We start from the raw sequence: 26,193 nt of genomic DNA, 5'->3' as shown, positions 1-26,193 counted from the left end.
GTTTCACTTAGATATCCTTTTTCTTCTGTCCTGATTTTCTCTTTCTTTTCTTCTGTTAACTAGATATTCTTTGTTGTTCTTCGTTAGCTAGCTAGCTTCTTCCAAAAGAGTCCCTACACCAACACCATAGTGCCCTCAAAGCTCATCACTAAGCTAAGGATCCTGGGACTAAACACCTCCCTCTGCAACTGGATCCTGGACTTCCTGACGGATGGCCTGACATTCTCCTGAATAATTCTCTGATACAGAGCAGAATTCATGGTTTCTTCTATTAAGGCAAGTCGTCCAGGTCCTGAGGCAGCAAAGCATCCCCATCACACTACCACCACCATGCTGGACCGTTGGTATGAGGTTCTTACCGTAGAATGCAGTGTATGTTTTTCACTAGACATAATGGGACCCATCTCAACCAGAAAGTTGACTCCAGTTTGCTAAAAAGCACCTGGATGATCATCAAGACTCTGGGAAGAATGTTCTATGGACGGATGAGTCAAAAGTAAAACCTTTTGGACGACATGGGTCCCCATATCCTCAAAAAATGTATACAGCTGCACCATCGAGAGCATCCTGACCGGTTGCATCATCGCTTGGTATGGCAACAGCTAGGCATTCGACCGTAAGGCACTACAGAGGGTAGTGCGTACAGCCCAATACACCACCGGGGCCAAGCTTCCTGCCATCCAGGACCTCTATACCAGGCGGTGTCAGAGGAAGGCCCAAAAGTAGGTCAAAGACTCCAGTCACCCTAGTCATAGACTGTTCTCTCTGCTACCGCACGGCAGGCGGTACCGGAGTCTAGGTCCAAAAGGCTCCTTAACAGCCTCTAGCCACAAGCCATCAGACTGCTGAACAATTAATCAAATGGCCACCCGGACTATTTACATTGCCCCCCCCATTTGTTTTGTACCCTGCTGCTACTCGCTGTTTATTATCTATGCATAGTCACTTCACCCCTACCTACATGTACGAATTACCACGACTAACCTGTATCCTCTCACGTTGACTCAGTCCTGGTACCCCCTGTATACAGCCTCCACATTGCCTCTGTACCGGTACCCCCTGTATATAGCCTCCACATTGACTCTGTACCGGTACCCCCTGTATATAGCCTCCACATTGACTCTGTACCGGTACCCCCTGTATATAGCCTCCACATTGACTCTGTACCGGTACCCCCTGTATACAGCCTCCACATTGACTCTGTACCGGTACCCCCTGTATATAGCCTCCACATTGACTCTGTACCGTAATACCCTGTATATAGCCTCCACATTGACTCTGTACCGGTACCCCCTGTATATAGCCTCCACATTGACTCTGTACCGTAATACCCTGTATATAGCCTCCACATTGACTCAGTCCTGGTACCCCCTGTATATAGCCTCCACATTGACTCTGTACCGGTACCCCCTGTATATAGCCTCCACATTGACTCAGTACCGGTACCCCCTGTATATAGCCTCCACATTGACTCTGTACTGGTACCCCCTGTATATAGCCTCCACATTGACTCTGTACTGGTACCCCCTGTATATAGCCTCCACATTGACTCTGTACCGTAATACCCTGTATATAGCCTCCACATTGACTCTGTACCGTAATACCCTGTATATAGCCTCCACATTGACTCTGTACCGGTACCCCCTGTATATAGCCTCCACATTGACTCTGTACCGTAATACCCTGTATATAGCCTCCACATTGACTCTGTACCGGTACCCCCTGTATATAGCCTCCACATTGACTCTGTACCGGTACCCCCTGTATATAGCCTCCACATTGACTCTGTACCGTAATACCCTGTATATAGCCTCCACATTGACTCTGTACCGGTACCCCCTGTATATAGCCTCCACATTGACTCTGTACCGGTACCCCCTGTATATAGCCTCCACATTGACTCTGTACTGGTACCCCCTGTATATAGCCTCCACATTGACTCTGTACCAGTACCCCCTGTATATAGCCTCCACATTGACTCTGTACCGTAATACCCCTGTATATAGCCTCCACATTGACTCTGTACCGGTACCCCCTGTATATAGCCTCCACATTGACTCTGTACCGGTACCCCCTGTATATAGCCTCCACATTGACTCTGTACCGGTACCCCCTGTATATAGCCTCCACATTGACTCTGTACCGGTACCCCCTGTATATAGCCTCCACATTGACTCTGTACCGGTACCCCCTGTATATAGCCTCCACATTGACTCTGTACCGGTACCCCCTGTATATAGCCTCCACATTGACTCTGTACCGTAATACCCTGTATATAGCCTCCACATTGACTCTGTACCGGTACCCCCTGTATATAGCCTCCACATTGACTCTGTACCGGTACCCCCTGTATATAGCCTCCACATTGACTCTGTACCGGTACCCCCTGTATATAGCCTCCACATTGACTCTGTACCGGTACCCCCTGTATATAGCCTCCACATTGACTCTGTACCGGTACCCCCTGTATATAGCCTCCACATTGACTCTGTACCGGTACCCCCTGTATATAGCCTCCACATTGACTCTGTACCGGTACCCCCTGTATATAGCCTCCACATTGACTCTGTACCGGTACCCCCTGTATATAGCCTCCACATTGACTCTGTACCGGTACCCCCTGTATATAGCCTCCACATTGACTCTGTACCGGTACCCCCTGTATATAGCCTCCACATTGACTCTGTACCGGTACCCCCTGTATATAGCCTCCACATTGACTCTGTACCGGTACCCCCTGTATAAAGCCTCCACATTGACTCTGTACCGGTACCCCCTGTATATAGCCTCCACATTGACTCTGTACCGTAACACCCTGTATATAGCCTCCACATTGACTCTGTACCGGTACCCCCTGTATATAGCCTCCACATTGACTCTGTACCGGTACCCCCTGTATATAGCCTCCACATTGACTCTGTACCGGTACCCCTGTATATAGCCTCCACATTGACTCTGTACCGGTACCCCCTGTATATAGCCTCCACATTTACTCTGTACCGGTACCCCCTGTATATAGCCTCCACATTGACTCTGTACCGGTACCCCCCTGTATATAGCCTCCACATTGACTCTGTACCGGTAGCCCCCTGTATATAGCCTCCACATTGACTCTGTACCGGTACCCCCTGTATATAGCCTCCACATTGACTCTGTACCGGTACCCCCTGTATATAGCCTCCACATTGACTCTGTACCGGTACCCCCTGTATATAGCCTCCACATTGACTCTGTACCGGTACCCCCTGTATATAGCCTCCACATTGACTCTGTACCGGTAGCCCCTGTATATAGCCTCCACATTGACTCTGTACCGGTACCCCCTGTATATAGCCTCCACATTGACTCTGTACCGGTACCCCCTGTATACAGCCTTGTTATTGTTATTTTAGTGTGCTACTTTTTATTTACATTTTTTGTTTATTTAGTAAGTATTTTCTTAACTCTATTTATTGAACTGCATTGTTGGTTAAGGTCTTGTAAGTTAGCATTTCACTGTGAGGTCTACTACACCTGTTGTATTCAGCATTTCACTGTGAGGTCTACTACACCTGTTGTATTCAGCATTTCACTGTGAGGTCTACTACACCTGTTGTATTCAGCATTTCACTGTGAGGTCTACTACACCTGTTGTATTCAGCATTTCACTGTGAGGTCTACTACACCTGTTGTATTCGGAGCTTGTGACTAATAAACTTTAATCTGATTATTTTCTGGCGAAAACCAAACTGCTCAATGTCCACAATGTCATCAAGCAGAAGGTGTGTGGTAAAGATTTTGATGTCAATTTTAATATGATAGTTGTGACTTGAATTCACACCGGATTCAAATATTATTTTGATATTTTTTTTTTTTTAAGAGTTAATTCAAACAGGATTTATTAAAGAGCCTTTTAAATGTTGTTTTTAAAGTTTGATCTTTCTGACAGCTTGTTGTTGCACCATGTGCAGCTTGCAGCACCCACCCACACATCTGAGCTCTCACTTCCTGCATGTGGCTTCCCACATGATTTACAGCTTGCAGAATCTCTGCCAACTGCCATTGCACAGAGCACCCTCTAATACACAGCACAACTAGGCAGCTAGGCAGTTTCACGTGATTTACCTATCACTGTAGCCACTGCAAGGAAGCGTTTCCACCTAACGGCTCTGCTTGTAAGAGATACAGGATAATCTTTGGAAAAGTAAGAAAATAAATACTATTTAATATATGAAGTGTGTCAAAATAGGTTGAATATTTGTTCGTATAATTTGATGTGCCACTTTACAAGAAAGTGTTGTTCCCTAATTATAGTACTACATTATAATCGCAGTGGTTGTAAAGAAAATACGGTATAATGTTTGAAAAAAATGCAAATAAAGGCTGTGTAATATAGGAAGTTCGCTTGTAATCCATTTGTTCATGATTCCATCTTCTGCCCAAACTCCAGAGCGGACTGAGATTGTTGGTTACCATGCCAACACTAACCATGGTTCCTCGGAGCAGCAGGCCGTTGTCGTGGAGACCAGAATCTAACAAGAGGCTTCAACCACCCAGGGAGAATAATATGAAAAGTAACTGTCTTGTCTGTCTCTCTCTGTCTCTCTCTGTCTTTCCCCATCTCTCTGTCTCCCTGTCTCTCTCTGTCTTTCTCTGTCTCTCTCTCTCCCCGTCTCTCTCTGTCTCCCTGTCTCTCTCTGTCTTTCTCTGTCTCTCTCTCTCCCCGTCTCTCTCTGTCTCCCTGTCTCTCTCTGTCTTTCTCTTTCTGTCTCCCTGTCTCTCTCTGTCTTTCTCTCTTTGTCTCTCTCTCTCCCCGTCTCTGTCTTTCTCCATCCCCCTGTGTCTCTCTCCACCTCTCTCTCTCCCCGTCTCTCTCTGTCTTTCCCTGTCTCCCTGTCTCTCTCTGTCTTTCTCTCTTTGTCTCTCTCTCTCCCCGTCTCTCTCTGTCTCCCTGTCTCTCTCTGTCTTTCTCTGTCTCTCTCTCCCCGTCTCTCTCTGTCTCCCTGTCTCTCTCTGTCTTTCTCTGTCTCTCTCTCTCCCCGTCTCTCTCTGTCTCCCTGTCTCTCTCTGTCTTTCTCTCTCTGTCTCCCTGTCTCTCTCTGTCTTTCTCTCTTTGTCTCTCTCTCTCCCCGTCTCTGTCTTTCTCCATCTCCCTGTGTCTCTCTCCACCTCTCTCTCTCCCCGTCTCTCTCTGTCTTTCCCTGTCTCCCTGTCTCTCTCTGTCTTTCTCTGTCTCTCTCTCTCCCCATCTCTGTCTTTCTCCATCTCTCTCTCTCTCCATCGCTCTCTCTCTCCCCGTCTCTCTCTGTCTTTCTCCATCTCTCTGTGTCCCTTCTGTGTCTCTCTCTATCCCCCTGTGTCTTTCCCCATCTCTCTCTCTATCTATTTCCATCTCCCTGTCTCTCCTCATCTCTCTCTGTCTTTCTCCATCTCTCGGTGTCTCTGTGTCTCTCTCCATCTCTCTCTGTCTTTCTCCATCTCTCTCTGTCTTTCTCCATCTCTCTGTGTCTCTCTCTGTCTTTCTCCATCTCTCTGTGTCTCTCTCTGTCTTTCTCCATCTCTCTGTGTCTCTCTCTGTCTTTCTCCATCCCCCTGTGTCTCTCTCTTTCTTTCTCCATCCCCCTGTGTCTCTCTCTTTCTCTCTCTGTGTCTCTCCCCGTCTCTCTCTCTGTCTTTCTCCATCTCTCTGTCTTTCTCCATCTCTCTGTGTTGCTCTCCATCTATCTGTGTCTCTCCCCATCTCTCTGTGTCTCACTCCATCTCTCTCTCTTCTAAAAAGATAACAATGAGTCATCCAATGGTCAAGTGTAATGTAGTAGTCTAGGATGGGTCATAAAGTAACACGGAATGACATGGATCATCATTAGACAGTTGGTTCCTGTGGACAAACAAGGACACAGAGAGAGAGAAAGGGAGCGAGAAAAAGATAGTGAGAGCGAGTTAACATGTAGGATCATTCTGGCGGCAGGTAGTCTAGTGGTTAGAGCGTTGGGCCAGTAACTACAAAGTTGCTAGATTGAATCCCCTGAGCTGACAAGGTAAAAAATTGTCATTCTGCCCCTGAACAAGGCAGTTAACTCACCGTTCCTAGGCCGTCATTGTAAATAAGAAATCGTTTTTAACTGACTTGCCTAGTTAAATAAAGGTAAAATCAAATTATACAGTTGGGCGGGGGGGCGGGGGGGCAAGAATTATACCGAAAAAAAATATTAGCATGTAAAGTGTTGGTCTCATGTTTCATGAGCTGAAATAAAAGATCCCAGAAATGTTCCATATGCACAAAAAGCTTATTTTGCTTAAATTTTGTGCACAAATTTGCTTACATTCCTGTTAGTGAGCATTTCTACTTTGCCAAGATAATCCATCCACCTGACAGTTGTGGCATATCAAGAAGCTGATAAAACAGCATGATCATTACACAGGTGCACCTTGTTCTGGGGACAATAAAAGGACATTCTAACTTGTGCAGTTTTGTCACACAACACAATGCCACAGATGCTCGTTGAGGGAGCGTGCAGTTGGCATGCTGACTGCAGGAATGTCCACCAAAGCTGTTGCCAAATAATTTAATGTTAATTTCTCTACCATAAGCCCCCTCCAATTTCGTTTTAGAGAATTTTGCAGTACGTCCAACCGGCCTCACAACCGCAGACCACGTGTAACCACGCGCCAGCCCAGGACCTCCACATCCGGCTTCTTCACCGGCGGGATCATCTGAGACCAGCCACTCGGACAGCTGATGAAACTGTGGGTTGGCACAATCGAAGAATTTCTGCACAAACTGTCAGAAACCATCTCAGAGAAGCTCATCTGCGTGCTCGTTGTCCTAACCAGAATATTGACCTGACTGCAGTTTGGAGTGTTAACTGACATCAGTGGGCAAATGCTCACCTTCGACGGCCACTGGCAGGCTGGAGAGGTGTGCTATTCTCGGATGAATCTCAATTTCAATGCACAAAGATACCGTGACGAGATCCTGAGGCCCGTTGTCGTGCCATTCATCCGCCGCCATCGGGAGTGTACAATCAAATCAAATAAAATGTTATTTGTCACAAGCGCCGAATACAAATAGTCTGGGTAACCATTTGATTAGCTGTTCAGGAGTCCTATGGTTTGGGGGTAGAAGCTGTTTAGAAGGCTCCTGAACCTAGACTTGGCTGTACGGTACAGCTTGCCGTGCGGTAGCAGAGAGAACAGGCTACGACTAGGGTGGCTGGAGTCTTTGACAATTTTTAGGGCCTTCCTCTGACACCGCCTGGTATAGAGGTCCTGGATGGCAGGTAGCTTGGCCCCAGTGATATACTGGGCCGTTCGCACTACCCTCTGTAGTGCCTTGTGGTCGGAGGCCGAGCAGTTGCCATACCAGGCAGTGATGCAACCGGTCAGGATGCTCCTATGGTGCAGCTGTAAAACCTTTTGAGGATCTGAGGACCCATGACAAATCTTTCCAGTCTCCTGAGGGGGGATATGTTTTTTCATGCCCTCTTCACGACTGTCTTGGTGTGCTTGGACCATAGTTTGTTGGTGATGTGGACACCAAGGAACTTGAAGCTCTCAACCTGCTCCACTACAGCCCCGTCGATGAGAATGGGGACGTGCTCGGTCCTCCTTTTCCTGTAGTCCACAATCATCTCTTTTGTCTTGATCACGTTGAGGGAAAGGTTGTTGTCCTTGCACCACACTGTCAGGTCTTTGACCTCCTCGCTATAGGCTGTCTCATCGTTGTCAGTGATCAGGCCTACCACTGTTGTGTCTTCGGCAAACTTGATGATGGTGTTGGAGTCGTGCCTGGCCATGCAGTCGTGAGTGAACAGGGAGTACAGCAGGGGACTGAGCATGCACCCATGAGGGGCCCCTGTGTTGAGGATCAGCATGGCGGATGTGTTGTTACCTACCCTTACCACCTGGGGGTGACCCATCAGGAAGTCCAGGATCCAGTTGCAGAGGGAGGTGTTTAGTCCCAGGGTCCTTAGCTTAGTGATGAGCTTTGAGGGCACTATGGTGTTGAATGTTGAGCTGTAGTCAATGAACAGCATTCTCACATAGGTGTTCCTTTTGTCCAGGTGGGAAAGGGCAGTGTGGAGTGGCAATAGAGATTGCATCATCTGTGGATCTGTTGAGGCGGTATGCAAATTGGAGTGGGTCTAGGGTTTCTGGGATAATGGTGTTGATGTGAGCCATGACCAGCCTTTCAAAGCACTTCATGGCTACAGACGTGAGTGCTACGGGTCGGTAGTCATTTAGGCAGGTTACCTTAGTGTTCTTGGGCACAGGGACTATGCTTAAAACATGTTGGTATTACAGACTCAGACAGGGAGAGGTTGAAAATGTCAGTGAAGACACTTGCCAGTTGGTCAGCGCATGCTCAGAGTACACATACTGGTAATCCATCTGGCCCTGCGGTCTTGTGAATGTTGACCTGTTTAAAGGTCTTACTCACATCGGCTGCGGAGAGCGTGATCACACAGTCGTCCAGAACAGCTGATGCTCTCATGCATGTTCCAGTGTTACTTGTCTCGAAGCGAGCATAGAAGTTATTTAGCTCGTCTGGTAGGCTTGTTCACTTCCCTTTGTGGTCTGTAATAGTTTGCAAGCCTACTCTAATCTTAAAGGGTGAATGAGAATATGTACATATAAGTATATGGATGAGCGATGGCCGAGCGGCATAGGCAAGGTGCAGTAGATGGCATAAAATACAGTATATACATGTGATATGAGTAATGTAAGATATGCAAACAATATTAAAGTGACTAGTGATCTATTTATTAAGTGTCCAGTGATTGGGTCTCAATGTAGGCAGCAGCCTCTCTGAGTTAGTGATGGCTGTTTAGCAGTCTGATGGCCTTGAGATAGAAGCTGTTTCTCAATCTCTCGGTCCCTGCTTTGATGCACCTGTACTGATCTCGCCTTTGATGGTAGCGGGGTGAACAGGCAGTGGCTCGGGTGGTTGTTGTCCTTGATGATCCTTTTGGTCTTCCTGTGACATCGGGTGGTGTAGGTGTCCTGGAGGGCAGGTAGTTTGCCCCCGGTGATGCGTTGTGCAGACCTCACTACCCTCTGGAGAGCCCTGCGGTTGAGGGCGGAGCAGCTGCCGTACCAGGATGTGATACAGCCAGACAGGATGCTCTCGATTGTGCATCTGTTAAAGTTAGTCAGGGTTTTGAGTGACAGCCTCCTGAGGTTGAAGAGGCGCTGTTGCGCTTTCTTCACCACACTGTCTGTGTGGGTGGACCATTTCAGTTTGTCTGTGATGTGTACCCCCAGGTATTTTCCACCTTCTCCGCTGCTGTCCCTTCGATGTGGATAGGGGTGTGCTCCCTCTGCTGTTTCCTGAAGTCCACGATCATCTCCTTTGTTTTGTTGATGTTGAGTGAGAGGTTGTTTTCCTGATACCACACTCTGAGTGCCCTCACCTCCTCCCTCTGGCTGTCTCGTCATTGTTGGTAATCAAGCCTACTACTGTTGTGTCGTCTGCAAACTTGATGATTGAGTTGGAGGCGTGCATGGCCACGCAGTCGTGGGTGAACAAGGAGTACAGGAGAGGGCTGAGCACGCACCCTTGCGGGGCCCCAGTGTTGAGGGTCAGCGAAGTGGAGATGTTGTTTCCTACCTTCACCACCTGGGGGCGGCCCGTCAGAAAGTCCAGGACCCAGCTGCACAGGGAGGGGCAGAGACCCAGGGCCTCCAGCTTAACCTCTTACATCTAGATGTTCCGCTAGCGGAACACCTGCTCCAATATCCAATGATGGGCGTGGCGCGAAATACAAATTCCTCTAAAATCCGAAAACTTCCATTTTTCAAACATATGACTATTTTACAGCATTTTATAGACAAGACTCTCGTTAATCTAACCACACTGTCCGATTTCAAAAAGGCTTTACAGCGAAAGCAAAACATTAGATTATGTCAGCAGAGTACCCAGCCAGAAATAATCAGACTACCCATTTTTCAAGCTAGCATATAATGTCACAAAAAACAAAACCACAGCTAAATGCAGCACTAACCTTTGATGATCTTCATCAGATGACAACCCTAGGACATTATGTTATACAATGCATGCATGTTTTGTTCAATCAAGTTCATATTTATATCAAAAACCAGCTTTTTTACATTAGCATGTGACGTTCAGAACTAGCATACCCCCCGCAAACCTCCGGTGAATTTACTAAATTACTCACGATAAACGTTCACAAAAAACATAACAATTATTTTAAGAATTATAGATACAGAACTCCTCTATGCACTCGATATGTCCGATTTTAAAATAGCTTTTCGGTGAAAGCACATTTTACAATATTCTCAGTAGATAGCCCAGCCATCACGGCTAGCTATTTAGACACCGACCAAGTTTAGCCCTGACCAAAGTCAGATTTACTATTACAAAAGTTTCATTACCTTTGTTGTCTTCGTCAGAATGCACTCCCAGGACTGCTACTTCAATAACAAATGTTGGTTTGGTCCAAAATAATCCATCGTTATATCCAAATAGCGGCGTTTTGTTCGTGCGTTCCAGACACTATCCGAATGGTAAATAAGGGTGACGAGCATGGCGCAATTCGTGACAAAAGATTTCTAAATATTTCATGACCGTACTTCGAAGCATGTCAACCGCTGTTTAAAATCAATTTTTATGCAATTTTTCTCGTAAAAAAGCGATAATATTCCGACCGGGAATCTGAGTTTCGGTAAATAGAGGGAAAAACAGAAAGACGGGGGCGGCCAGTGCACGCGCCTAAGCCCATTGTCCTCTGATCGGCCACTTGACAAACGCGATAATGTGTTTCAGCCAGGGCTTTGAATTACGTCATTCAGCTTTTTCCTGGGCTCTGAGAGCCCATTGGAGCCGTAGGAAGTGTCACGTAACAGCAGAGATCCCCTGTAATGGATAGAGATAATCAAGAAGGGCAAGAAACGGTCAGACAGGGTACTTCCTGCATGGAATCTTCTCAGGTTTTGGCCTGCCAAATGAGTTCTGTTATACTCACAGACACCATTCAAACAGTTTTAGAAACTTTGGAGTGTTTTCTATCCAAAGCTAATAATTATATGCATATTCTAGTTTCTGGGCAGGAGTAATAATCAGATTAAATCGGGTACGTTTTTTATCCAGCCGTGAAAATACTGCCCCCTAGCCATAACAGGTTAATGATGATGAGTTTGGACGGTACTATGGTGTTGAATGCTGAGCTGTAGTCAATGAACAGCATTCTTACATAGGTCCTCCTCTTGGCCACCGTCTACAGAGGCTGCTGCTCTATCCTGCTGATAGAGTGTATAACTCGCCTTCTGTATTTTCTTAATGTCGTCGTTCAGCAACGAATCGGTGAAACATAAGATATTACAGTTTTTAATGTCCCGTTGGTAGGATATACGTGCTTTCAGTTCGTCCCTTTTTTTTCTCCCAGTGATTGAACTTTGGCGATCAGTACGGATGGCAAAGGCAGATTAGCCACTCGTCGCCTGATCCTCACAGGGCACCCCGATCTCTTTCCGCAAAATCTCTGTTTGTTTCTCCAGTGAATGACGTGGATAAGGGCCTGTTCGGGTGTTTGGAGTTCCGACTCTTTTTAAAGAACAATTCTTAGGCCAATTCGAGGTGAGTAATCACTGTTCTGACTTCCAGAAGCTCTTTTCTGTCATAAGAGACGGTAGCAGAAACATTACGTACAAAATAAGTTACAAACAATGAGAAAAAACAAACAAAATAGTACGGTTGGTTATTTATAGGCAGGGGAGAGATCAGGTGGTAGACGGGAGAGATCAGGTGATAGGCAGGGGAGAGGTCAGGTGGTAGGCAGGGGAGAGGTCAGGTGATAGGCAGGGGAGAGATCAGGTGATAGACAGGGGAGAGATCAGGTGGTAGGCAGGGGAGAGGTCAGGTGATAGACAGGGGAGAGATCAGGTGGTAGACAGGGGAGAGATCAGGTGATAGGCAGGGGAGAGGTCAGGTGGTAGGCAGGGGAGAGGTCAGGTGATAGACAGGGGAGAGGTCAGGTGATAGACAGGGGAGAGGTCAGGTGATAGGCAGTGGAGAGGTCAGGTGATAGGCAGGGGAGAGGTCAGGTGGTAGGCAGGGGAGAGGTCAGGTGATAGGCAGGGGAGAGGTCAGGTGGTAGGCAGGGGAGAGGTCAGGTGATAGGCAGGGGAGAGGTCAGGTGGTAGGCAGGGGAGAGATCAGGTGATAGGCAGGGAGAGATCAGGTGATAGGCAGGGGAGAGGTCAGGTGATAGACAGGGGAGAGGTCAGGTGATAGGCAGTGGAGAGGTCAGGTGATAGGCAGTGGAGAGGTCAGGTGATAGGCAGGGGAGAGGTCAGGTGGTAGGCAGGGGAGAGGTCAGGTGATAGACAGGGGAGAGGTCAGGTGATAGGCAGTGGAGAGGTCAGGTGATAGGCAGGGGAAAGGTCAGGTGATAGGCAGGGGAGAGGTCAGGTGGTAGGCAGGGGAGAGGTCAGGTGATAGACAGGGGAGAGATCAGGTGATAGGCAGGGGAGAGATCAGGTGATAGGCAGGGGAGAGGTCAGGTGGTAGGCAGGGGAGAGGTCAGGTGATAGACAGGGGAGAGGTCAGGTGATAGACAGGGGAGAGGTCAGGTGATAGGCAGTGGAGAGGTCAGGTGATAGGCAGTGGAGAGGTCAGGTGATAGGCAGGGGAGAGGTCAGGTGATAGGCAGGGGAGAGGTCAGGTGATAGGCAGGGGAGAGGTCAGGTGGTAGGCAGGGGAGAGGTCAGGTGATAGGCAGTGGAGAGGTCAGGTGATAGACAGGGGAGAGATCAGGTGATAGGCAGGGAGAGATCAGGTGATAGGCAGGGGAGAGGTCAGGTGATAGGCAGGGGAGAGATCAGGTGATAGGCAGGGAGAGATCAGGTGATAGGCAGGGGAGAGGTCAGGTGATAGACAGGGGAGAGGTCAGGTGATAGGCAGTGGAGAGGTCAGGTGATAGGCAGGGGAGAGGTCAGGTGGTAGGCAGGGGAGAGATCAGATGATAGGCAGTGGAGAGGTCAGGTGATAGACAGGGGAAAGGTCAGGTGATAGGCAGGGGAGAGGTCAGGTGATAGGCAGTGGAGAGGTCAGGTGATAGGCAGGGGAGAGGTCAGGTGATAGGCAGGGGAGAGGTCAGGTGATAGGCAGTGGAGAGGTCAGGTGATAGACAGGGGAGAGATCAGGTGATAGGCAGGGGAGAGGTCAGGTGGTGGAGAGGTCAGGTGGTAGGCAGGGGAGAGGTCAGGTGATAGACAGGGGAGAGATCAGGTGATAGGCAGGGGAGAAGTCAGGTGGTGGAGAGGTCAGGTGGTAGGCAGGGGAGAGGTCAGGTGATAGACAGGGGAGAGATCAGGTGATAGGCAGCAGATCACACTGTTTTCAAGTGAGTACAAAATTCTAATCTAGGCTGTGAACTGCATGAGAATGTTATTTGAATAATGACGCTAAAGCCCTGAACATTGGGCATCTATTCAACAATGTTGAATGTTTCATTCCATTTGGATCAGTAGTGGGTTTACTCTGGACATTTTACAAGGTTTACAAAGACACAGAGGCAAAAGATTTAACTTCTGATATTGAGATGTGCTGTCTGTTGCAGATCATCAAGTCCTCCTATAATAATCTGGCCGCATACAGTTGAAGTCGGAAGTTTACATACACCTTTGCCAAATACATTTAAACTCCGTTTTTCACAATTCCTGACATTTAATCCTAGTAAAAATGCACTGTTTTAGGTCAGATAGGATCACCACTTTATTTTAAGAATGTGAAATGTCAGAATAATAGTAGAGAAAATGATTTATTTCAGCTTTTATTTCTTTCATCACATTCCCAGTGGGTCAGAAGTTTACATACACTCAATTAGTATTTGGTAGCGTTGCCTTTAAATTGTTTAAACTTTGGTCAAACGTTTCGGGTAGCTTTCCACAAGACAGAGCTGGTGTAACTGAGTCAGGTTTGTAGGCCTCCTTGCTCGCACACGCTTTTTCAGTTCTGCCCACACATTTTCTATAGGACTGAGGTCAAGGGTTTATGATGGCAACTCCAATACCTTTACTTTGTTGCCCTTAAGCCATTTTGCCACAACTTTGGAAGTATGCTTGGGGTCATTGTCCATTTGGAAGACCCATTTGCGACCAAGCTTTAACTTCCTGACTGATGTCTTGAGATGTTGCTTCAATATATCCACATAATTTTCCTTCCTCATGATGCCATCTATTTTGTGAAGTGCACCAGTCCCTCCTGCAGCAAAGCACTCCCACAACATGATGCTGCCACCCCCGTGCTTCACGGTTGGGATGGTGTTCTTCAGCTTGCAAGCCTCCCACTTTTTCCTCCCACTTTTTCCTCCAAACATAACGATCTTTGTCCCCATGTGCAGTTGCAAACCATAATCTGGCTATTTTATGGCGGTTTTGGAGCAGTGGCTTCTTCCTTGCTGAGCGGCCTTTCAGGTTATGACGATATAGGACTCGTTTCACTGTGGATATAGATACTTTTGTACCTGTTTCCTCCAGCATCTTCACAAGGTCTTTTGCTGTTGTTCTGGGATTGATTTGACTTTTTGCACCAAAGTACGTTCATCTCTAGGAGACAGAATGCCTCTCCTTCCTGAGCGGTATGACAGCTGCGTGGTCCCATGGTGTTTATACTTGCGTACTATTGTTTGTACAGATGAACGTGGTACCTTCAGGCGTTTGGAAATTGCTCCCAAGGATGAACCAGACTTGTGGAGGTCTACAATTTTTTTCTGAGGTCTTGGCTGATTTCTTTTGATTTACCCATGATGTCAAGCAAAGAGGCACTGAGTTTGAAGGTAGGCCTTGAAATACATCCACAGGTACACCTCCAATTGACTCAAATTATGTCAATTAGCCTATCAGAAGCTTCTAAAGCCATGACATCATTTTCTTGAATTTTCCAAGCTGTTTAAAGGCACAGTCAACCTAGTGTATGTAAACTTCTGACCCACTGGAATTGTGATACAGTGAATTATAAGTGAAATAATCTGTAAACAATTGTTGGAAAAATTACTTGTGTCATGCACAAAGTAGATGTCTTAACCGACTTGCTAAAACTATAGTTTGTTAACAAGAAATTTGTGGAGTGGTTAAAAAACGAGTTTAATGACTCCAACCTAAATGTATGTAAACTTCCCACTTCAATTGTAGTTCTATGATCCCAGCAGGCCCAGTTATTCAGGAAAGCTTATGCTCCCTGCAGGCCCAGATATTCAGGAAAGCTTATGCTCCCAGCAGGCCCAGATATTCAGGAAAGCTTATGCTCCCTGCAGGCCCAGTTATTCAGGAAAGCTTATGCTCCCAGCAGGCCCAGATATTCAGGAAAGCTTATGCTCCCAGCAGGCCCAGATATTCAGGAAAGCTTATGCTCCCAGCAGGCCCAGATATTCAGGAAAGCTTATGCTCCCAGCAGGCCCAGATATTCAGGAAAGCTTATGCTCCCTGCAGGCCCAGATATTCAGGAAAGCTTATGCTCCCTGCAGGCCCAGATATTCAGGAAAGCTTATGCTCCCAGCAGGCCCAGATATTCAGGAAAGCTTATGCTCCCTGCAGGCCCAGTTATTCAGGAAAGCTTATGCTCCCTGCAGGCCCAGTTATTCAGGAAAGCTTATGCTCCCTGCAGGCCCAGTTATTCAGGAAAGATTATGCTCCCTGCAGGCCCAGTTATTCAGGAAAGCTTATGCTCCCTGCAGGCCCAGATATTCAGGAAAGCATAAGGTGCGCTCTGCCACCGATCCAAGCGGCTATTCCTCGCTCACCTAGAACCATAACGCTTCAATATAGCCTAAATATTAGTCATTTTACTTTAAAAATGTATTACCTTTTATGTGTGGCATGAACACAGCCAGTCACAATGTTTTAATCTGATTAGGCTCCTTCAACAGTCTCCTGTAGGCATGTTCGTCCACTCCACTCTGATATAATTCCAGCATCCAAACCGTGCTCAGGCCATTTGAGGAATGGAAAGAGAAAAGTTGAATGACAGAGATTGTCAAGCCTTCGATACTGGGTCCAGGGTAGGGAGCAATGCATTTTGTCTTTATCAAGATTGACATAATCTATTTGATTGTGGTGTTGAAAACACAAACTCTGATGTTAATAATTCTGAAGTCGTTAACCAACACAGTTATGCTTATTGGTTGTGTGGTGTATTGGCACAGAAACCTGTTGGTGGAAAATTTGTTGCATATATTTTATATAATTACAAACATAGCATCAACATTTTTAAAATCGGTTTTCTCCCCAGCTGATCATTGTCTACAGCCCCCTCTGATTGTAGTGTAATGAGACAGACATGGAACCCAAGTGGGGAAAAAAAACATATTTTAAATATACTTAAGTCATACTTCATTCATATATTTTAATATATTTAACTATGTTTGTGATAAATATACTTCATGATGACAGAAGTGAGTGCTACGGGGCTATAGTCATTTAGTTCAGTTACCTTTGCCTTCTTGGGTACAGGAACAATGGTGGACATCTTGAAGCATGTGGGGACAACAGACTGGGATAGGGAGAGAGTGAATATGTCCGTAAACACTCCAGCCAGCTGGTCTGCGCATGCTAGGGATGGCGGTACATTATATTACCAATCAAAACTTCAGCTGCAATTAAGTTAAATATGCTTTTTTGAAAGTATACTGAAGTCAATTTTCTTGAGACATAAAAAAAGTATACTTTCAGGAAGCATGTTCCTCAGCTGTGCATGTTCCCTTATGTGGAATAAACATTCATTATTACTATTGTCAACATTTTCTGCGCTCTTCTGAACAGGAATTCAGAAAGTACATCAGAACTCTATGCTTCAACTGAAAAACCACTCCATGTGTATTTTGAATGAATATACTAAATTATAACGAAAGCGTATGAAATTGAAATGCACTTTCAATGAGTGTGTTTAAGTGTAATGATAGTGAACATGTAGTATACTTAAACAATGAGAAACTATTCATTTAAAGGACAACTTTTAATAATTGTGTTGATAGTATGATAGTATATTTATAGTATACTTAAGATATACTAGAAAAGCACATCTCCTATTTGAAGTATATTATTTGAAGTATATTTGTAGTATATTTAAGTTTACTTTAGTATACTTGTTTTCCCTTGGGAAGGGTCCTCCTTGGAGGTCAGCGAACCCTCAACCTTTTGGCATCGAGTGGTGACATCAATATTCACCTTTATAAACACAGGGGAGTTACAGTTATTGTTATTTGTTGGGGAATGTGTGCTATTCGTTTACAGTGGAAAGGGATGATCAAAAATATGTTTTACGCTGCGGAACGGGGGGTGCATTCTTTATGACACCTCGAGTTAGACCCCCCCCGGAGATATATGCTGTCGTCGTTACTCTAGCCTGCAGATATTTCCTGTTTTCTACAGAGTCCTCTAGTCATATTCCCTGCAATGTGAAAAAGGAATAGTGATGTTTCAGAGAGAACTGTTGTTTATCAGAGAGAGAGAGAGAGAGAGAGGGGGCAGCAGGTTGCTCTGCCCACTCAGTCACACACACACACACACACACACACACACACACACACACACACACACACACACACACACACACACACACACACACACACACACACACACACACACACACACACACACACACACACACACACACACACACACACACACACACACACACACACACACACACACACACACACACACACACACACAGACTGCCTCCTGCCTCCTGCCTCCTGCCCACAAAGTCACACATCAGCCGGCCAGGCAGATGGAAGTTTGCACGCGCTGGACAACATGGTTGCACGGTGTGTGTGTCACTTCAAGCTTAATTAATAACTTACATTTTGAGCTATTGTTCTTTTTGTCTGGAGGGATCATAACATTACGGAGCAGAGATATTTCCCCCATAGCCTTGACGACACACCGCAGGAGGCTGCTGAAGGAAGGACGGTTCACACCATGTATTTCATACCATTCCACTATTCTGCACCATCTATTACCATGAGCCCATCCTCCCCGAGAGGGAGAGAGGGAGAGGGAGAGAGGGAGAGAGAGGGCGAGGGTGAGAGAGGGTGAGAGGGAGAGATGGAGGGAGAGGGAGAGAGAGAGGGCGAGGGTGAGAGAGGGTGAGAGGGAGAGATGGAGGGAGAGGGAGAGAGAGAGGATGAGAGAGGGAGAGGGAGAGAGGGCGAGAGAGGGAGAGGGAGGGAGGGAGAGGGAGAGGGCGAGAGTGAGAGGGAGAGAGAGGGTGAGAGTGAGAGAGGGAGAGAGGATGAGAGGATGAGAGAGGGAGAGGGAGAGAGAGAGGGCGAGAGAGGGAGAGGGAGGGAGAGAGGGCGAGAGAGGGAGGGAGAGGGAGGGAGAGAGAGAGGGCGAGAGAGGGAGAGGGAGGGAGAGAGAGAGGGTGAGAAAGGGAGAGAGAGAGGGCGAGAGAGGGAGAGGGAGGGAGAGAGGGCGAGAGAGGGAGAGAGAGAGGGCGAGAGAGGGAGAGGGAGGGAGGGAGGGAGAGAGGGAGGGAGAGGGAGAGAGAGAGGGCGAGAGAGGGAGGGAGAGAGGATGAGAGAGGGAGAGGGAGAGAGAGAGGGCAAGAGAGGGAGAGGGAGGGAGAGAGGATGAGAGAGGGAGAGAGAGGGAGGGAAGGCGAGAGAGGGAGAGGGAGGGAGAGAGGGCGAGAGTGAGAAGGTGTTATGGAGGTAGAGTAGGCTGAAACAGGATGGGTACTGAGTCATTGCAGAGTTATATAGAGGTACCTACTGTAGAATGAGGTAGAGTTATATAGAGGTAGATACTGTAGAATGAGGTAGAGTTATAGAGGTAGATACTGTAGAATGAGTTAGAGGCAGAGTTATATAGAGGTAGATACTGTAGAATGAGGTACAGTTATGGAGGTAGATACTGTAGAATGAGTTAGAGGCAGAGTTATATAGAGGTAGATACTTTAGAATGAGGTAGAGTTATAGAGGTAGATACTGTAGAATGAGTTAGAGGCAGAGTTATATAGGGGTAGATACTGTAGAATGAGGTAGAGTTATGGAGGTAGATACTGTAGAATGAGTTAGAGGTATAGTTAAATAGAGGTAGATACTGTAGAATGAGGTAGAGTTATATAGAGGTAGGTACTGTAGAATGAGGTAGAGGTACAGTTATATAGAGGTACCTACTGTAGAATGAGGTAGAGGTACAGTTATATAGTGGTACCTACTGTAGAATGAGTTAGAGATAGAGTTATATAGAGGTACCTACTGTAGAATGAGGTAGAGTTATAGAGGTAGATACTGTAGAATGAGGTAGAGGTAGAGTTATATAGTGGTAGATACTGTAGAATGAGTTAGAGGCAGAGTTATATAGAGGTACCTACTGTAGAATGAGGTAGAGTTATATAGAGGTAGATACTGTAGAATGAGGTAGAGTTATATAGAGGTAGATACTGTAGAATGAAGTAGAGGTAGAGTTATATTGAGGTACCTACTGTAGAATGAGGTAGAGTTATAGAGGTAGATACTGTAGAATGAGGTAGAGGTACAGTTATATAGTGGTACATACTGTAGAATGAGTTAGAGCTAGAGTTATATAGAGGTACCAACTGTAGAATGAGGTAGAGTTATAGAGGTAGATACTGTAGAATGAGGTAGAGGTAGAGTTATATAGAGGTACCTACTGTAGAATGAGGTAGAGGTACAGTTATATAGTGGTACCTACTGTAGAATGAGTTAGAGCTAGAGTTATATAGAGGTACCTACTGTAGAATGAGGTAGAGTTATAGAGGTAGATACTGTAGAATGAGGTAGAGGTAGAGTTATATAGAGGTACCTACTGTAGAATGAGGTAGAGGTAGAGTTATATAGAGGTACCTACTGTAGAATGAGTTAGAGGCAGAGTTATATAGAGGTACCAACTGTAGAATGAGGTAGAGTTATATAGAGGTAGATACTGTAGAATGAGGTAGAGTTATAGAGGTAGATACTGTAGAATGAGGTAGAGGTAGAGTTATATAGAGGTACATACTGTAGAATGAGTTAGAGGCAGAGTTATATAGGGGTACCAACTGTAGAATGAGGTAGAGTTATATAGAGGTACCTACTGTAGAATGAAGTAGAGATATATAAAAAAAAGTATACTAATTGTAAATAATAAATTGTTCATAACTGACTTGCCTAGTTAATAAAGGTTAAATAAAAAATACAAATAAATAAATATAGATGTAGCTATTGTACAATGGGTTAGAGATTGCTTCTGTAGCGAGGTTAGCTGAGATGGCTGGGAGAGATGTAGTTACTGTTAAAGGTAAGCCTACCTCAGAGCCTGCCACTTTACTCTACTCTGCACTTCCTCATTTTGTCAGGGTTGTTGTTGACATTTTCTCTGTCTTTTAAAATCTCTCCTGCATTTCATACTCTACCTGTCTATCTATGTTTCTCCTCTCCTGATTCTGAGCATATTGTCAACTTCTGCTCTGAAACTCTTTGTCTAACAATGCTATCATACTATCCCCCACCCTTCCGCTCTCTCTTCTCTCTCTCTCTCTCGCTCTCACACTGTCTACTCCTGTCTCTCTCTCTCTCTCTCTCTCTCTCTCTCTCTCTCTCTCCTCGCTCTCACACTGTCTACTCCTGTCTCCGTCTCTCTCTCTCTCTCTCTCTCTCTCTCTCTCTCTCTCTCTCTCTCTCTATCCTTGTTCTCTAATTTGCATGAGTGCTGCTGGCTACAGGCTGTGTGTTTCCTCATCTCAGTAGCAGTTCCTCAGTTAGACCTGATCAAACAGACTACAGAGAGGAGCACAACAGAACCAGTTTGTCTGTAATACCTGATCTAACAAACTACAGAGATGAGCATAACAGAACAGCACAGACCAGATCAGCAGCTCTGAAAAGCACCATCATTGGAGAGAGAGAGTTAGCTCTGGAGGAAGAGCTGTTGTTACAGAACCCCGGTGTCTGATACCTTCATCTGGTTCTGGAGGAAGAGCTGTTGTTACAGAACCCTGGTGTCTGATACCTTCATCTGGTTCTGGAGGAAGAGCTGTTGTTACAGAACCCTGGTGTCTGATACCTTCATCTGGTTCTGGAGGAAGAGCTGTTGTTACAGAACCCCGGTGACTGATACCTTCATCTGGTTCTGGAGGAAGAGCTGTTGTTACAGAACCCTGGTGTCTGATACCTTCATCTGGTTCTGGAGGAAGAGCTGTTGTTACAGGACCCTGGTGTCTGATACCTTCATCTGGTTCTGGAGGAAGAGCTGTTGTTACAGAACCCTGGTGTCTGATACCTTCATCTGGTTCTGGAGGAAGAGCTGTTGTTACAGAACCCTGGTGTCTGATACCTTCATCCGGTTCTGGAGGAAGAGCTGTTGTTACAGAACCCTGGTGTCTGATACCTTCATCTGGTTCTGGAGGAAGAGCTGTTGATACAGAACCCCGGTGTCTGATACCTTCATCTGGTTCTGGAGGAAGAGCTGTTGTTACAGAACCCTGGTGACTGATACCTTCATCTGGTTCTGGAGGAAGAGCTGTTGATACAGAACCCCGGTGTCTGATACCTTCATCTGGTTCTGGAGGAAGAGCTGTTGTTACAGAACCCTGGTGTCTGATTCCTTCATCTGGTTCTGGAGGAAGAGCTGTTGTTACAGAACCCCGACTCTGTTCTGCTGTTCTGCTGAGCACCTCCAGGACCTGGAATGTGAACAGAGGCAGTAACAGCAACATGAACAGAGGGATAACTCTGGTAGAACAGCAGGTCAGAGAACCTCAGTGGATAGGTGAGTGATCTGATATGATGACCTCTGTCCAGGGTTACTCATGTAGTCTGTGATGTTTAGCATGATAGTGATGGTATTTCTCTGAGAACTTAGTATTTACCATTTCATCTGAACAGTTTCAACAGTCTTAAACTTCAGCACTGTAATGTCTGATTTGATTTTACAGTGATATCAAGAAAACACAACTGATCAGACTTTACCCAGTCAGTAACATATCTGTCTATAGAGACTTTACCCAGTCAGTAACATATCTGTCTATAGAGACTTTACCCAGTCAGTAACATATCTGCCTATAGAGACTTTACCCAGTCAGTAACATATCTGTCTATAGAGACTTTACCCAGTCAGTAACATATCTGCCTATAGAGACTTTACCCAGTCAGTAACATATCTGCCTATAGAGACTTTACCCAGTCAGTAACATATCTGTCTATAGAGACTTTACCCAGTCAGTAACATATCTGCCTATAGAGACTTTACCCAGTCAGTAACATATCTGTCTATAGAGACTTTACCCAGTCAGTAACATATCTGTCTATAGAGACTTTACCCAGTCAGTACTTCTGTCTATAGAGACTTTACCCAGTCAGTAACATATCTGTCTATAGAGACTTTACCCAGTCAGTAACATATCTGTCTATAGAGACTTTACCCAGTCAGTAACATATCTGTCTATAGAGACTTTACCCAGTCAGTAACATATCTGTCTATAGAGACTTTACCCAGTCAGTAACATATCTGTCTATAGAGACTTTACCCAGTCAGTAACATATCTGTCTATAGAGACTTTACCCAGTCAGTAACATATCTGTCTATAGAGACTTTACCCAGTCAGTATCTGTCTATAGAGACTTTACCCAGTCAGTAACATATCTGTCTATAGAGACTTTACCCAGTCAGTAACATATCTGTCTATAGAGACTTTACCCAGTCAGCACATATCTGTCTATAGAGACTTTACACAGTCAGTAACATATCTGTCTATAGAGACTTTACCCAGTCAGTAACATATCTGTCTATAGAGACTTTACCCAGTCAGCATATCTGTCTATAGAGACTTTACCCAGTCAGTACTCTGTCTATAGAGACATTACCCAGTCAGTAACTTATCTGTCTATAGAGACTTTACCCAGTCAGTATCTGTCTATAGAGACTTTACCCAGTCAGTATCTGTCTATAGAGACTTTACCCAGTCAGTAACATATCTGTCTATAGAGACTTTACCCAGTCAGTATCTGTCTATAGAGACTTTACCCAGTCAGTATCTGTCTATAGAGACTTTACCCAGTCAGTAACATATCTGTCTATAGAGACTTTACCCAGTCAGTAACTTCTGTCTATAGAGACTTTACCCAGTCAGTAACATATCTGTCTATAGAGACTTTACCCAGTCAGTAACATATCTGTCTATAGAGACTTTACCCAGTCAGTAACATTCTGTCTATAGAGACTTTACCCAGTCAGTACATATCTGTCTATAGAGACTTTACCCAGTCAGTATCTGTCTATAGAGACTTTACCCAGTCAGTATCTGTCTATAGAGACTTTACCCAGTCAGTAACATATCTGTCTATAGAGACTTTACCCAGTCAGTAACATATCTGTCTATAGAGACTTTACCCAGTCAGTAACATATCTGTCTATAGAGACTTTACCCAGTCAGTATCATATCTGCCTATAGAGACTTTACCCAGTCAGTAATTCTGTCTATAGAGACTTTACCCAGTCAGTAACATATCTGTCTATAGAGACTTTACCCAGTCAGTAACATATCTGTCTATAGAGACTTTACCCAGTCAGTAACATATCTGTCTATAGAGACTTTACCCAGTCAGTAACATATCTGTCTATAGAGACTTTACCCAGTCAGTAACATATCTGTCTATAGAGACTTTACCCAGTCAGTAACATATCTGTCTATAGAGACTTTACCCAGTCAGTAACATATCTGTCTATAGAGACTTTACCCAGTCAGTAACATATCTGTCTATAGAGACTTTACCCAGTCAGTAACATATCTGTCTATAGAGACTTTACCCAGTCAGTAACATATCTGTCTATAGAGACTTTACCCAGTCAGTAACATATCTGTCTATAGAGACTTTACCCAGTCAGTAACATATCTGTCTATAGAGACTTTACCCAGTCAGTAACATATCTGTCTATAGAGACTTTACCCAGTCAGTAACATATCTGTCTATAGAGACTTTACCCAGTCAGTAACATATCTGTCTATAGAGACTTTACCCAGTCAGTAACATATCTGCCTATAGAGACTTTACCCAGTCAGTAACATATCTGTCTATAGAGACTTTACCCAGTCAGTAACATATCTGTCTATAGAGACTTTACCCAGTCAGTAACATATCTGTCTATAGAGACTTTACCCAGTCAGTAACATATCTGTCTATAGAGACTTTACCCAGTCAGTAACATATCTGTCTATAGAGACTTTACCCAGTCAGTAACATATCTGTCTATAGAGACTTTACCCAGTCAGTACATATCTGTCTATAGAGACTTTACCCAGTCAGTAACATATCTGTCTATAGAGACTTTACCCAGTCAGTAACATATCTGTCTATAGAGACTTTACCCAGTCAGTAACATATCTGTCTATAGAGACTTTACCCAGTCAGTACATATCTGTCTATAGAGACTTTACCCAGTCAGTAACATATCTGTCTATAGAGACTTTACCCAGTCAGTAACATATCTGTCTATAGAGACTTTACCCAGTCAGTAACATATCTGTCTATAGAGACTTTACCCAGTCAGTAACATATCTGTCTATAGAGACTTTACCCAGTCAGTAACATATCTGTCTATAGAGACTTTACCCAGTCAGTATCATATCTGTCTATAGAGACTTTACCCAGTCAGTAACATATCTGTCTATAGAGACTTTACCCAGTCAGTAACATATCTGTCTATAGAGACTTTACCCAGTCAGTACATATCTGTCTATAGAGACTTTACCCAGTCAGTACTACTGTCTATAGAGACTTTACCCAGTCAGTAACATATCTGTCTATAGAGACATTACCCAGTCAGTAACATATCCGTCTATAGAGACTTTACCCAGTCAGTAACATATCTGTCTATAGAGACTTTACCCAGTCAGTAACATATCTGTCTATAGAGACTTTACCCAGTCAGTAACATATCTGTCTATAGAGACTTTACCCAGTCAGTAACATATCTGTCTATAGAGACTTTACCCAGTCAGTAACATATCTGTCTATAGAGACTTTACCCAGTCAGTACATATCTGTCTATAGAGACTTTACCCAGTCAGTAACATATCTGTCTATAGAGACTTTACCCAGTCAGTAACATATCTGTCTATAGAGACTTTACCCAGTCAGTAACATATCTGTCTATAGAGACTTTACCCAGTCAGTAACATATCTGTCTATAGAGACTTTACCCAGTCAGTAACATATCTGTCTATAGAGACTTTACCCAGTCAGTAATCTGTCTATAGAGACTTTACCCAGTCAGTAACATATCTGTCTATAGAGACTTTACCCAGTCAGTAACATATCTGTCTATAGAGACTTTACCCAGTCAGTAACATATCTGTCTATAGAGACTTTACCCAGTCAGTAACATATCTGTCTATAGAGACTTTACCCAGTCAGTAACATATCTGTCTATAGAGACTTTACCCAGTCAGTAACATATCTGTCTATAGAGACTTTACCCAGTCAGTAACATATCTGTCTATAGAGACTTTACCCAGTCAGTAACATATCTGTCTATAGAGACTTTACCCAGTCAGTAACATATCTGTCTATAGAGACTTTACCCAGTCAGTACTCTGTCTATAGAGACTTTACCCAGTCAGTAACATATCTGTCTATAGAGACTTTACCCAGTCAGTAACATATCTGTCTATAGAGACTTTACCCAGTCAGTAACATATCTGTCTATAGAGACTTTACCCAGTCAGTAACATATCTGTCTATAGAGACTTTACCCAGTCAGTATCTGTCTATAGAGACTTTACCCAGTCAGTAACATATCTGTCTATAGAGACTTTACCCAGTCAGTAACATATCTGCCTATAGAGACTTTACCCAGTCAGTAACATATCTGTCTATAGAGACTTTACCCAGTCAGTAACATATCTGTCTATAGAGACTTTACCCAGTCAGTACATCTGTCTATAGAGACTTTACCCAGTCAGTAACATATCTGTCTATAGAGACTTTACCCAGTCAGTAACATATCTGCCTATAGAGACTTTACCCAGTCAGTAACATATCTGTCTATAGAGACTTTACCCAGTCAGTATACTGTCTATAGAGACTTTACCCAGTCAGTAATTCTGTCTATAGAGACTTTACCCAGTCAGTAACATATCTGTCTATAGAGACTTTACCCAGTCAGTAACATATCTGTCTATAGAGACTTTACCCAGTCAGTAACATATCTGTCTATAGAGACTTTACCCAGTCAGTACTTCTGTCTATA

At 44.8% G+C, this 26,193-nt stretch overlaps 1 protein-coding gene across 2 annotated transcripts in view; it reads left to right on the top strand.

The window, feature by feature from the left end:
* Positions 1-4,044: 4,044 nt before the first annotated feature.
* Positions 4,045-26,193, top strand: part of znf831 (zinc finger protein 831) — a 109,871-nt gene continuing 87,722 nt past the window's right edge. Inside the window, exons 1-2 of one of the 2 annotated variants that reach the window (XM_045691999.1) lie at positions 4,045-4,183; positions 4,430-4,553. The gene's annotated coding sequence lies outside the window, so the exon portion shown is untranslated. Of the gene's footprint in view, positions 4,184-4,429; positions 4,554-20,674; positions 21,715-26,193 lie in introns of those variants that run through there. The other variant, XM_045692000.1, reaches the window with a different exon arrangement.

This window comes from Salmo salar, chromosome ssa12 (assembly GCF_905237065.1).
Source record: "Salmo salar chromosome ssa12, Ssal_v3.1, whole genome shotgun sequence".
NCBI classification, from domain to species: domain Eukaryota; kingdom Metazoa; phylum Chordata; class Actinopteri; order Salmoniformes; family Salmonidae; genus Salmo; species Salmo salar.
This window is presented reverse-complemented; position numbering and strand designations above follow the sequence as displayed.